The sequence below is a fragment of the Zosterops lateralis genome (genome assembly GCF_965231275.1).
Source record: "Zosterops lateralis genome assembly, chromosome: 16".
In the NCBI taxonomy this organism is placed as follows: domain Eukaryota; kingdom Metazoa; phylum Chordata; class Aves; order Passeriformes; family Zosteropidae; genus Zosterops; species Zosterops lateralis.
Genome location: NC_139776.1, coordinates 64,248 through 78,053, shown reverse-complemented (window position 1 = coordinate 78,053; position 13,806 = coordinate 64,248). Strand labels below are relative to the sequence as shown.

General features: G+C 48.6%; 1 long non-coding RNA gene across 1 annotated transcript; it reads left to right on the top strand.

The window, feature by feature from the left end:
- Positions 1-9,627: 9,627 nt before the first annotated feature.
- Positions 9,628-12,218, top strand: LOC310916015. The gene is made up of 2 exons (XR_014591247.1): positions 9,628-9,745; positions 11,620-12,218. It is a non-coding gene; the product is annotated as an uncharacterized lncRNA (long non-coding RNA).
- Positions 12,219-13,806: the final 1,588 nt, after the last annotated feature.

The following is a 13,806-nucleotide window of genomic DNA, read 5'->3' as shown; positions in this document are numbered from 1 at the left end:
GCTGTGATCTGTGAGGCAATGCTGCCATCTCGTGGATAAAAAGCGGTACTGCAGTTCTCCCCCTTGCCCGTAGCAGCCCCGGGCTGTGAGCTCACGGGCAGTGCTGCCGCCCGAGGACCGAAAGATCACGGCCAAAAAAGGGGGAAAAAAAAATGAGGGGACGCAGGGCACGTGGCAGCCGGGTGCCTGCGCGCGATTCGGACCACGGAGCCGCCCGGGAGCGATTTTTCCGCGGCATACGCAGGTGCGTGGACACGGGATGGGGGCTGAGCGGCGCCACGGCAGTGTTTGGGCAGTCGATGTTGTCAGGCGCTTGTGCGAGCAGCCGAGGGGGACATTTGGGGGAGGTGCCACAACCAAGATGGCGGCGCGGCTCGCGGCGCTTGACCTTCTAAAGATGGCGGCGAAAAGGGCGAAAAAGAGAGAGGACCACCATGTGTGTCTAGTTGACTGCCTGCACAAAAATCCCGACCACGGCGCCGCCCGGGAACAATTTTCTGTGGCGTCTCCAGGTGTAGAGACACGGGCTGTGGTTTCAGCCGCGCTGCAGGCGGGTTGAAATTACTCGTTTTAGTCAGGCGCCTGTGTTAGACATCTATAGGGGCCTTAAGGGGCGCCACAACCAAGATGGCGGCTCGGCTCGCTGCTCTTGACCTTATAAAGATGGCGGCGGGGAGGGGCGAAAGTGACGTAATACTCTCTGCCACCAAAAAAGGCGAGGTGTGACGAAAATGACCGAGAGTTGCCGAACAGCCGAGAATAGCTGACGCCTGACGGAAATGACCGAGTTTAGCCGAACAGCCGAAAATAGCCGACGGCTGACGGAAATCGCCGGGTTTCCCCGAACAGCCGAACCCAGCCGGGTCTCCCCGAACAGCCGAAGACGTCCGACTTTCCCCGAACGTCGCCCCCCCTCAGCCGAACCGAACGCGCTGAGGGCAGTTCCAGGGTGGCCCCGGACCGGTGTCCGCCCTCACTGCCGCTTCCTCGGCGGGCCATTCAAGGCGGTGTCGGGGCCGCTGCCGATCCCCCGGCGGGCGGGCGGGACACGCTGGCGCTGTGCCCGGAGCTGGAGCACTCGCTGTCGGCGCTGGAGCCGAGCCCGGGGTTCCCGGGGAAGGCGGCGAGGATAAGCCAGTAAAACGCCCGGATTGCTCGTGTGGCCCTGAGAGCCCCCAGAACATTGATTTGGGGGGGTCTGTGCCAGCCGCTTATGCCCTAATGGAGAGGGATTTCTCACAAGGACACGCCGTGAGATGGACAAGGGGAAGGGCTTCATCAGGATGAAGGGAGGCTGAAACGACGCGGAAAGAACTCCACAACTAATCCGAGTTGTTAGAGCGGTTTGTATTTATTGACGTGGGGAATAATTTTATCAAAGACACGCATACCCCCCAGGGGATTTGCCCCCTTTCTTATTTTCTGAGGTTTTACATATTCATGATATCTTACAGACTTTCTTCATACATACTTATTTTTTGATCTTGCTTATTTTCCTTTGATATGGTAATCACTTTATGCTTTTCTGGGCACGCTCAGTGTTTAGTGGTGGTGGTCTCCAGGCCGTGGTGGGGGTCATTTTTTATTCATTTTTTCACCTTTATCTTTCTCACGTGTGCTTTGGCTTTTTTGGCACAATTTTAAGAGAACGTATTGTTTTAGAGTCTGTGTTGTTTTCTTTACTTGTGCTCTTAATGCTGTTATTCTGTTGTTTAGGTTAGTTCTTGTAGTTCATTTTCTGATTGTGCTGAAGGTTTCATATTTGTAATGTTTAAATATATGCAAAAAAGTAATAAGCACAGTATTACTAAATGCTGTCTTATATATTTTAAAATATTACTTGGAATATATTCTATTATACTGTATATGCTCTTTAATTTACTATAAAGGATTAGTTGTGATTTTTCAGTTTATGCCTCAGAGGCCGGTTTAGATTAAATATCAGGAAGGAATTGTTCCCTGGGAGGGCGGCGGGGCCCTGGCACAGGTTCCCCAGAGAAGCTGTGGCTGCCCCTGGATCTGGTGGAAGGTGTCCGTGCCCTGGGTGGGGGCTGGAATGGGATGAGCTTTCCCTTCCACAATTCAGTGATTCTGGTGGTCTTGCTGACAGCTCCTCAGTCAGCCTGAGGGGCTGTTGCAAATTCAGGCTGGAAGTTGAGTGCTTGTAATTTACACAGTGTAAAACAAGAATGAGCGCTTAAAAAAATTCTACTGCATGATTTTTTTAATATAAAAAGCAGGGGGAGAGGTGCTTCCTTTTATTTTCTTCTGATTCAATTGTATTTCTCACTTACAGCACAGTAGAAACCCTGTTCTGTTTTGGCTGCTGAAGGACACTGCAGCATCTCCAGGTGCACCTGAAGGCATCTCGACACCGAGAGAGATTTGTTCTGTTTCCGCATTGACTCTGTTGAAAGGTGAACGCAGAATGTCTATGGGTCACCCTGCCAGCTCCACTTGGCTCAGCAGGCATCGCAGGGAGGGCCCTCCTGTCATCTCTCTGGTGAGTCTGGAGGTGAGTTTTTCTGCTGCTCTGGGGCTGTGCTGGGACCCCTCAAATTCCAGTCAGAGGTGCTGGGCACTGCTGGGCCTTGGGGACACCACTGAGAGGCAGCTGCTTTGGTTCTTAATACCTAGAAATCCATGGATTGCTGGGTGATTTCCATAAGTTCTCCTATTTTGTGGGAGCTGCAGGGTGAGGTCAGTATTCTGAGGGAGGCCCTGGCAAAGCTGCCAAGGACAAGGAACACGGAGCATCCGGGGGCTTCTCCCACCTGAGTTTCTCCCGGAGCGTGCTGCGTGTCATGCTGGATGTTTAACCTGGCTTTGGGGCGTTCTCCTGCAGTCCCAGCTCCAACTGCTGCCCCTGAGCCGAGGCCTTGCTGTGTCCCAGAACTAAACCCGGCAGGTGGGTCCTGCTTTTCCAGCCCTTTAATTCCACGGGCAATCCCAGATTCCCGGAGCTCCCCTGGGCCCAGCCTGGACTCGCTCCCTGGGAGCTGCACTTCAGTCTGCCTGAACCAAGGACCTCCTGTTTGAAACTTTATTTCTGCTGTTTTTCCTCTTGCAGGTAGTCGGCAAAAAAGGAGAGAGCCAGTGGGAAGTGGAGGCACTGGAAAGCCTTATCCCAGTGCAGGGTTCCCACTTTTCTCTCTGACTCCTGGAGAAATGCCTGATCAGAACCAGAGAGTGTCCATTTGATTTCCTGCCCTTTACAGTAGATCGTTGCTTTCAGCTGGTTTGTGTTCCTGGTGTCATCCTCCTCCTCCTCCTCCATGGATTTGTCAATAGAATTCCTGACTTTTGCTGAGTTGAATTTTGTTATTCCAGGATTTGTGGCTCTTTGGTTCCACTGAAACTTCCCATCTCTGCTGGGAGTTTCATCTGTCAAATCCAAGTAAGATTGGAGTTTATTTGGATTGTTACTCCCACAAATGAGAGATCCTTCTGGAATAGGAGTAAACTGGCATGTTTAACTCCCTCTTCCCTTGAAAATCAGAGCAGAGGAAGCAGATTTGAAATCATCATTCCATAGACTTCCACAGACTTCCTGGCTGTTCCAAAAGTTTTCCATGTTAGAAATTCCTGAGCTTGTTTTGCAGGCAAGCTGGGAGTTGGATATTATTCCTTCCTTTTATTTGATGTTTTTCCTCTCTCTGATTTTAGTAAGGCTATATTTTTTTTCCTATTTTCTATCCTAATTGGAATTTTGCTAATTCTTAGGGGACATTTCCAAGGGAATTTCCCCAGTTAAGGTTGGTAAATCAGGAATGTGTCAGCACCATATCCACAGAATTCTGGGAATTCCCAGGAAAACTTGTAAAATGTTTAATTGCCTTGATTCATCTCGTTTTCAAGTTCAACTGAGTGTGTTTTTAATTACATAAGTTCCATTAAAACTTAAATCCTGGCCTAGTTGCTGTTCCTTGGACACAATGGGGTGGTTCTTTCCTGCCTTGGCACATGTGGGTGTTCATCCCAAGTGAGCTTCCTGCTAAAACAGAATTTGTTTCCAAGAATTGTCTAGAAAACCTTATTTTCTGGGAGGCACTGGGTTTGTTTTCCCTATCCCTGCCTAATCAAGAAAACTCCTGGGGCCTGTGTTAGGCAGTGGCATGAGGGGAGGGCTGTGTTTATTTAATTTCGTATTTTATTTTACTTATTGTTTATTTTTTTTTTAATTTTCGATTTTTGTATTTTAGGTTAAATATTGTATTGTGGTTAATGTTTTAATATATTTTTTGTTTTGTCTTTTTAAAATGCTTTTGGTTTATTTCTTTAATTTTTATATTTTTAGTCTATTATTTATTTTTAAAATTTAAAATTTTTTCTTTATTGCTATTTAAAATCTTAATGACTTTTATTTTTTTTAAAATTTATGGATATTATTTCAGTTTTTACATTCATGGTATTTATTTAGTATTTTAAATTTTTAAATTATATTTAAAATTTATTTTAGATTTTATTTATATTTTTTCTTTTTTAATAACTTTTGAGTTTTTTTAAAAATTTTAATTTTGTTTTATTTTATTTTATAATTTTTTTTTTCATGTTTTCATTGTTCCTTTTTTTTTTTCCTTACTCTTTTTTTTCCCCCGAGTATGTGGAAGTTTGGTCCCGCCCCCATCCCGGGCAGGGCGTGGGGCGGAGCGTGGGGCGGAGCGTGGGGCGGAGCGTGGGGGCGGAGCGTGGGGGGCGGAGCGTGGGGGGCGGAGCGTGGGGCGGAGCGTGGGGCGGAGCGTGGGGCGGAGCGTGGGGCGGAGCCGGGGGCGGAGCGTGGGGCGGAGCCGGGGGCGGAGCGTGGGGCGGAGCCGGGGGCGGAGCGGGGGGCGGAGCGTGGGGCGGAGCGTGGGGCGGAGCGTGGGGCGGAGCCGGGGGCGGAGCGTGGGGCGGAGCCGGGGGCGGAGCCGGGGGCGGAGCCGGGGGCGGAGCCGGGGGCGGAGCCGGGGGCGGAGCCGGGGGCGGAGCCGGGGGCGGAGCCGGGGAGCTCACGGGGCAGGGCCGGGCAGGGCCGGAGTTCTCGGTGTTTGGGTTTTGTCTGGGCTTGTCAGCCGAGTCATAAACAAGCCAACTCGGCTCCTGAGCTCTCCAATGAACGTTTGAAACGCTTCCACAGAAGGACAAGTCAGGAGTTATTCCAAAGGAATATTTGTAAATGAAGGGTAACGATTTCTGGGGAATTTCCTTAGGAATTATGAACCTCAGGCATATGGACTTTCGGGGGTGGAATCCCAGTTCCAGCCTCGGGCACCTGCAGGAGAAGAGGGGTCCTTATCCACAGCAAGGGAAGCCCGGTGCCCCATAGTGTCAGGTGCAGACAATGAACTGTCCCGGGAATGAACAGCAAGTCCCCTCTGCCTCACCCTCGGACGGGCAGCAGCTGCAGGTGAGAGATGCCACAGGATGGGGAGGGGAGAGAGCAGCCCCAGGTGGAGCTATGATGGATAATGATGGGGCGGTTCCAGGTGAAGAGGGCAGCCCCAGCTCATTTTGGTATCCAGCCGTGGGGAGTGAGGAGCTCACGCTGAGGTCCTGGCTGTGGGTCATGGGGAGCACGTGGGTTTGGAGCGTTACTTGGGAGGCGATGGGGATCAAACCTTTACACTGAGCAACAGCACAAGGTGAACCAGTGTGGGATTATAGAGGGGACTTTTTTTTCCTTTTCGGCTTCATCTTAATAAACCCTCCCCGGTGCTCCCAGACGAAAAAGGAGTTATGGAGACAAAAGGAATTCAAATTGATTGAAGAAACTCCTTTTTTCTGTTGCTGTCTGTGTTTAAAGTGGAGGGATTTTCTTTTCACCTGGAATTTAAATGAATAGTGGCAATTCTGTGTGGCCTTTATTCAATATGATTTTCTTAGGTGGTGTGTAGTGTTTTGTGTGACTTTTTTTGGTGTTATTTGTTATATATAATTTGGTTTTTGAGCAAAGGTAACTTTATGGATGGGTTTGTTTGTATTTGAGGTAGAACTAATTTAAGTAGCTTTTTTGAGAGACTTCTGAAATGTGTTGTTGGGGTTTTGTGTGTTGTATGGAGGGATCCAGGTTGGGTAGAGCTGGTTTTTTGGGTTTGGTGGTTTTTAGTGATTTATTGTGTAGTTTTATTCTGTTTGTAGGTGGTGTGACGAGGGATATGTGGTGTATTTAATTCATGTTTGGTTTCATAATTCACGTTGGTCAGAGTATTTTTGAACTGAGTTTTGTTGTTGAATTATTTTTGGGGGATATTGTGTTTTTCCAGGGTTTATTGTCTAAGGTTTACAGTGGTGTAATTGGCTGTGGTGTGAGGTGTAGGGGAGGCTTTTATTTATTTAGTGGTGGCTTTTATCATAGGGAGCATCTAGTGTTTGTTTTAGTGGGTTTGAGATGGTGTGATGTAGTTCATTTTTTAGGGTTTCTTAATATTTACAATTAAATGATTTTTTATTGTGTTATAGGGGTTTGTTTATTTAGCATGCTTGACTACAGTATACATTTTATAGTTTTGGATAATTTAGGAGATATTGTTTGTAGTCAAATGGATCTTTTGGTTTTGTGTGTATTTATAGGTGGTTTGTTTGTTTGTTTTGATGGTTTTGAGGAATTAAGAGTTCATTGAGTTAGGAATAATTGTTTTTGGTGCTGTTAATTTAAGTATATTTGTGCTACTTTTATTTCTATGGATTGAATTGTTTGTTGTTGTGCTTTAGGGTAAACCTGATAGGAAACTTTTGGATGGGTTTTTTTTTTAGAGAGTAAACTAAAATGGTCTTTCTTTTAAATTGGTTTGGGAAAGAACTTCTTTGGAGAAAAATGGGAAAAACTATTTATTTAACAAAGTGCTCACAAGCATAAAGAGTGAATGACATAAAATAATAAAACTTTCTGTTATTCTGTGGCGAGATGGTAAATTCAGAAAGTCCTTGCTGTGGGTTGTAGCTCCTTTGGTCTCTTGTCAGCTCTTTCAGCATTGATAAAATGCTGAGGTCCAGGCCTCCTGGGCTGCAGGTGCAGCTCTCGGTGCTTCTCTGGGTTTTTCTGTCTGCAGCAGGTTTAATGAGCCTGGAGAAAAAGGGAAAAAAAATCAGTGCAGGGAACTTCTCTGCCCTAAAACTAACAACTAACAAAGAGCCATCAGATCTGTGTGCTGCAGTCTGTCTGTGCCTCAGCTGAATACACTGGAGAGAGGGAATGCAGAGGAGTGACCACTGTTCTCTTAAAACAAGCTGTGTGCTTTTTCTTTCCTTGCTTTGCTCTCCAAATCAATCTGAAAGGTACAGAAGGCATTTGTGAAGGAGTTATTTTAACTATTTGATGGTTTTTGGCACTTCAAGTACTTGTTTTGGAGTGTTTGGGGTTTTGAGTTAGTTATAATGGGATAATTTTACTTCTAATTAGGTGTTTTTAGGTTTTATTGCAGTTAAAAGTTGTGACTTTCTTGTTTTGTTAGTAGAAATAGAAAATAGGTTTTGATTTTGTATATAGTGATGGGATTGGTGTATATGGTGTATAAGTGTGGACTAAGGATTTAAAATTCTGTGGTTTTGATGTGTTAGCTTAATGAATTTATAGTTTAAAAGACGTGGGGTTTATGGTTCTTACTTGGTTAGAGGCAGGTCTTTAAATTGGGGGGGTTCTGGGTGTGTATTTTGGAGGTTTTTTGAAGGGAATGGACATGGGGTTATTTTTATTATATTTGGAAAATGGACTACGAGTAATAAGAGTTGGCTTTTTTTTTGCTGGACTTTTGTTTGCAATTCCTAAAATTGATATATTTGTGTGGTCAGGGTCGTGGTGTTTCTGGTGCAACTCTAAGCCTCCCTTATTGTTTGTGTGTTTCAGGTGGTCCAGTTGTCTCACACTGAGATGTCCTCACTGACCAGCCAACAGCCCTGCTGAGATCATCCCTGGATGTTTGGTTTTCTTCATGGCACCTGACTAAGAGACAACAGCCCAGTAACAGCAGGAATTTCCCCGAGGGAGAGGTGGCCTTCTTTGGCACCTGATGTGGATTCTCATCCCTGGACATCCCAGAGATAAGTGAAGGGCTAAAAGCCACAGAGGGGATGAAAGTGGGGTGTGGGGTCATGGGTCACCGTGAGGGATTTTTGAGTCGGGTTTGGAGATGGGGATGTCCAAGATGTGACCCCTTTAGGGCACGTAAAGGGAAGGTCTCACAGTGCTGAGGTGTGCAGGGCAGAGCAGTCCCAGGGCACGTTGTGTCACTTGTCTGTTGTGCACTCTGTGTCTGTTGTGTGTTTTGTTTTGTGTGTCTTTTGCCTTAACCCTTCAAGGGGTCTTTTGGAGACCCCAGGCATTGTTCTTAACATCTCCCTATTCCTGGTGCTGATACCAGGCCAGGCATCAAACCCTTGACTCAGGAGCTCAGAGGCCCCTCAGAATCCGTCTCTCTTCACAAGTGTCCAGGCTGGTGCCTTTCCAGGTCTTGTTCTGAGCTGTATCCACAGCTGTGCACTGCCACCATCCATTCAGGTGGATTAGGTCTTGTCAGAATGCAGAGACAGGTACAGGATTCTGACCATAGGATTCTCGGGCATCCATCTCTGCTTTTCTTGGAATCAGTGATCCCGCTGGCATCTTCTTCCTGCAGGGTTCTCTGAGCCTGGTCAGCTCCCCATGAGTCTTACCTCGGTCATCTCATTGCGAGTTCTCTCGGTCCTCAGGGTCATTCTTCTTGCTGAGATATTTCTGTCCCTGTTGTGTCTCCCCTTTTGTCCTGTCCTGTGTCACGGGTGTTGGTGTGTTTGGCCTGGAGCTGCTCTGCCTTGTTGCTCAGTCTGGGTGTGGGGAGAATGGGAGAAGTCCTGGGGACTTGAAATTTGTCATGTGGGGTGTAGTTGGCCTGTAGAGGGTATCCCTAGATGGACACAAAGTGTCTGCAGCTGTCAAGTTCTCCTGCAGCACTTTGACTGTTGTCCTGACTTTGTTTCAGGTGCAGATGGATTAAATCCATGGCAGAGTGCCCCATCCTGGGTGTGGGGGCTCCCCTGAGACGGTCAGTCACTGTTGGTGTTTGCAGGGGAGTGTAAATGGTGGCCATGTTACAGCACTGTTCTTTGTCTTTGTTTTTAGGAGGCAAAGTTGGATCTGTGCAGTCAAGGTGAAGTGGACAAGGTGAGCAGTGATGGGTGGACAGAAGCAGTTGCTGTTGCTCAAGTCTCACTTGCTGGTTCTACTCTAAGCATTCTCTGTTCTGTTTTATTTTATTTTAGGTGGTCCCTTTGGCAGATGTGCTGGCCCAGGATGCCAGAGGAGGGTAGATGGGTGCAACATTAAGGTTCACTTGTGCTGCGCTTCAGTCAGAGCGGGGATGTTGCTGTTTCACAGGAACTCAGCATGATTTTTCCTTTTTTGTTTCTTTGCAGGTGCTGCTGCTGCCCCAGGTGTGCCAAGGAATAGAGGGAGGGGGTGAGTTGGCACTTGGGCAGGTGGCCCACAGGTGAGTGCTGTGCTCAGTGTGTCCCTTTTCCTTTTGCTGGGTTCACTCTGGGCAGCCTCTGGAGTGGGGGGAGATCTGAGGGGGAGCCGGGACAGGGGTGCAGAGGAGCCCTGGGGGTGACTCTTCTGGAGGGGAATAGTCACATTTTCTGTTCTGTGGTCCCAGGTAGTGTGAGGAGGTGCACAGCTGGAGTTTGGATATGGCAGCACCGAGGTGGGAGCAGAGAACATCTTCAAATCCACGGTGCCAACACATTCATTTCTGTCGAGGAGGGATTTTGTCTGCTCGTATTCCAAAAGCTGAGTGTTGGGGCTGGTGGTTGGGAGAAGGGGAAAAACCTTTTCAGTCCCAGGAGGCAATTTAAAGTTACCTTAGAGAGGAGAGGGCCCCAGTGGGATGGACCCCTCAGGAGTAAAAAGAGAGAGGGTGACACAAAGTGTCTGGAGCTGTTGAGTTCTCCTGCAGCACTTTGACTTTTGTCCTGACTTTCTTTCAGATGCAGATGGATTACATCCATGGCAGAGTGCCCCATCCCGGGTGAGGGGGCTCCCCTGAGAAGGTCAGTCACTGTTTGTGTTTGCAGGGGAGTGTAAATGGTGGCCATGTTACAGCACTGTTCTTTGTTTTTAGGAGGTAAGGCTGGATCTCTGCAGTCAAGGTGAAGTGGACGAGGTGAGCAGTGATGGGTGGACAGAAGCAGTTGCTTCTGCTGGAGTTTCACTTGCTGGTGCAACCCTAAGCCTCCTTTATTGTGTGTTTTAGGCAATCCACTTGCACTGCACTGAACTCCCCTCTCACCAACTGGACTGCTGTCCCAGTCTGCCTCATTCATGAGCCCTTGGGGAGCATTACAGGACTCTGTGGTGAAGCCTTGACCTTCTCCATTTGAAGGGGCCATCCAGGTGGGCTTTGGTAACAGCCGAGGAGTTGAGGTGTGTCAGGGAGGAGGAGGGAGGCTCTGCTCAAGTTTCAGCAGTGCCACATCACCTTGTCTGCTCTTAACCCAGGCACACCCCAATGTTGGTGTCTGAGCAGAGCTGGAGCACAGGGCCCGAGGACCTGGGTGTGCTTAGGAGGTGGTGAGTAGCAGAATTGCTGGTTTTTGGCCCATGTGCTGCTGAGATCACACGGTCACATTTGCTTTTCTTTATTGTAGCTGACGGAGAGACACCAGCCCAGTGACAGCAGGAATTTCCCCGAGGGAGAGGCACCTTCTTTGGCTTTTGACATGGATTGGCATCCCCAGATGTCCCAGAGATAAGTGGAGGGCTGGGAGCCACAGAGGGAATGAAAGTGGGATGTGGGGTCAGGGGTCACCAGGAGGATGTTTTAAATCAGGTTTGGAGATGGGGATGTCCAAGATGTGACCCCTTTAGGGCACATAGAGGGAAGGTCTCACAGTGCTGAGGTGTGCAGGGCAGAGCAGTCCCAGGGCATGTCCTGTCACTTGTCTGTTGTGCTTTCTGTGTCTTTCTGTGTTTTGTTTTGTGTGTCTTTTGCCTTAACCCTTCAAGGGGTCTTTTGGAGACTCCAGGCATTGTTCTTAAAATCTCGCTTTTCCTGGTGCTGATACCAGGCCAGGCATCAAACCCTTGACTCGGGAGCTCAGAGGCTCCTCAGAATCCATCTCTCTTCACAAGTGTCCAGGCTGATGCCTTTCCAGGTCTTGTTCTGAGCTGTATCCACAGCTGTGCACTGCCACCATCCATTCTGGTGGATTAGGTCTTGTCAGAATGCAGAGACAGGTACAGGATTCTGACCGTAGGATTCTCGGGCATCCATCTCTGCTTTTCTTGGAATCAGTGATCCCGTTGGCATCTTCTTCCTGCAGGGTTCTCTGAGCCTGGTCAGCTCCCCATGGGTCTTACCTCGGTTATCTCATTGCGAGTTGTCTCGGTCCTCAGGGTCATTCTTCTTGCTGAGATATTTCTGTCCCTGTTGTGTTCCCCCTTTTGTCCTGTCCTGTATCACGGGTGTTGGTGTGTTTGGCCTGGAGCTGCTCTGCCTTGTTGCTTGTCTGAGTGTAGGGGGAATGGGAGAAGTCCTGGGATCTTGGAATTTGTCATGTGGGGTGTAGTTGGCCTGTTAGAGGGTATCCCTAGATGGACACAAAGTGTCTGCAGCTGTCAAGTTCTCCTGCAGCACTTTGACTGTTGTCCTGACTTTGTTTCAGATGCAGATGGATTAAATCCACCCTCTTGTTTCCCCCGAGTACGTGGAAGGTTGTCTGTCAGCAAGGAAGAAGTTGAAAATTGACCTCGCGGTTTGCTGGACGTGTGGATAGAATTGAGAGTGCAGTTAGGCAAAATCCTCTGTATTTTCTGCTAAATTAAAAAACCTGATAACACCGTGGTGCCTGTTTTTTCCTTTCAGGTCTCATTCTCCCCATGCTCAGTATTACCAGCAGTAACTTCATGTCGAGGTGTATTTCAGAGGCAGAGATAAAATAATATAGACATTTTATTTTGTAACTCTTTGAACCTCCTTGTTTATTAGCAAAGACATCCAAAACTAAGGAAACAAAAAAAACCCCAAAACAAACCCCCCCCCAAACAACCTTCCTTCCCCAAAAGCACACAGAAAGAGAAAATATGCCCCTATTATTTTAAAAAAGATTAAATATTTACCCCTTAGAAAACTAGGGTCATTCAATTCTAAATAACTGTCGTTCTGATGTGTTAGGTTAATGGATTCATATAGTTTAAAATATCGGTAAAAATGTCAAGAAGTAAATACGAATTGAAAAAATACAAATACAAAAAAATAAGAAAAATATAAGTAACAAAAATAGAACTATAAAATATGATAGATAATAGCAATATATACACTATTGATACAGTATATTATTACTTGTTCCATATATTATAATATGTAAAATATAGTTAATATAATGTACATGATATAATAGATAAATTGTAATGGTTATTAGATATATCACAATAAGAAATAGAAGAAATTTTGAAGTACAGCCTAAACTGCAGGCTTTTTTGGTTTTTGCTTGGTTGGTGGCTGGGTTCTCGTAGTTGTTGTGGTTGGGGGTCTTTTGGGGCATTTATTTTCGGGGATGTTTGGAAGGGGAATTTTGGCCACGTTCTTTTTTGCCTCCGCTCCCTGCGGCGGCGCTGCCACCGTGTGGACACAGAGCGGTACTGCAGCTCTCCCCCGAGCCGATCTGTAAGGCAATGATGCCATCCTGTGGATAAAGATCGGTACTGCAGCTCCCCCCGAGCCGATCTGTAAGGCAATGCTGCCATCCTGTGGATAAAGATCGGTACTGCAACTGTCCCCCGTGCCGGTCCCGAGAGCTGTGCGGCAGTGCTGCCATCCTGTGGACATACAGCGGTACTGCAATTCTCCCCCGTGCCGGCACCCGAGGTGAGCAGCAGCCCCGTTCTCTGAGCTCACGGGCAGTGCTGCCGCCCGAGGACCGAAAGATCACGGCCAAAAGGGCGGGAAAAAAAAAGAGGGGACCCAGGGCACGTGGCAGCCGGCTGCCTGCGCGCAACCTGGACCAGGGAGCGGCCCGGGAGCGGTTTTTCCGCGGCATACGCAGGTGCGTGGACACGGGATGGGGGCTGAGCGGCGCCATGGCAGTGTTTGGGCAGGTGATGTTGTCAGGTGCTTGTGCGAGCAGCCAAGGGGGACATTTGTGGAGGGTGCCACAACCAAGATGGCGGCGCGACTCGGGGTGCTTGACCTTCTAAAAATGGCGGCGAAAAGCGCGGGAAAAAATTAGGACCACCATGTGTGTCTAGTTGACTGCCTGCACAAAAATCCCGACCACGGCGCCGCCCGACGACAATTTTCTGTGACGTCTCCAGGTGTAGGGACACGGGCTGTGGGTTCAGCTGCGCCGCCGGCGGATTCGGGTTACTCATTTTAGTCAGGCGCCTGTGTTAGACACCTATGGGGGGCCTTAAGGGGCGCCACAACCAAGATGGCGGCTCGGCTCGCTGCTCTAGACCTTCTAAAGATGGCGGCGGGGCGGGGCGAAAGTGACGTAATACTCTCTGCCACCAAAAAAGGCGAGGTGTGACGAAAATGACCGAGAGTTGCCGAACAGCCGAAAAGAGCCGACTGCAAACGGAAATGACCGAGTTTAGCCGAACAGCCGAAAATAGCCGGGTCTCCCCGAACAGCCGAAGACGTCCGACTTTCCCCGAACGTCGCCCCCCCTCAGCCGAACCGAACGCGCTGAGGGCAGTTCCAGGGTGGCCCCGGACCGGTGTCCGCCCTCACTGCCGCTTCCTCGGCGGGCCATTCAGGGCGGTGTCGGGGCCGCTGCCGATCCCCCGGCGGGCGGGCGGGACACGCTGGCGCTGTGCCCGGAGCTGGAGCCGAGCCGGGGGTTCCCAGGGAAGGCGGC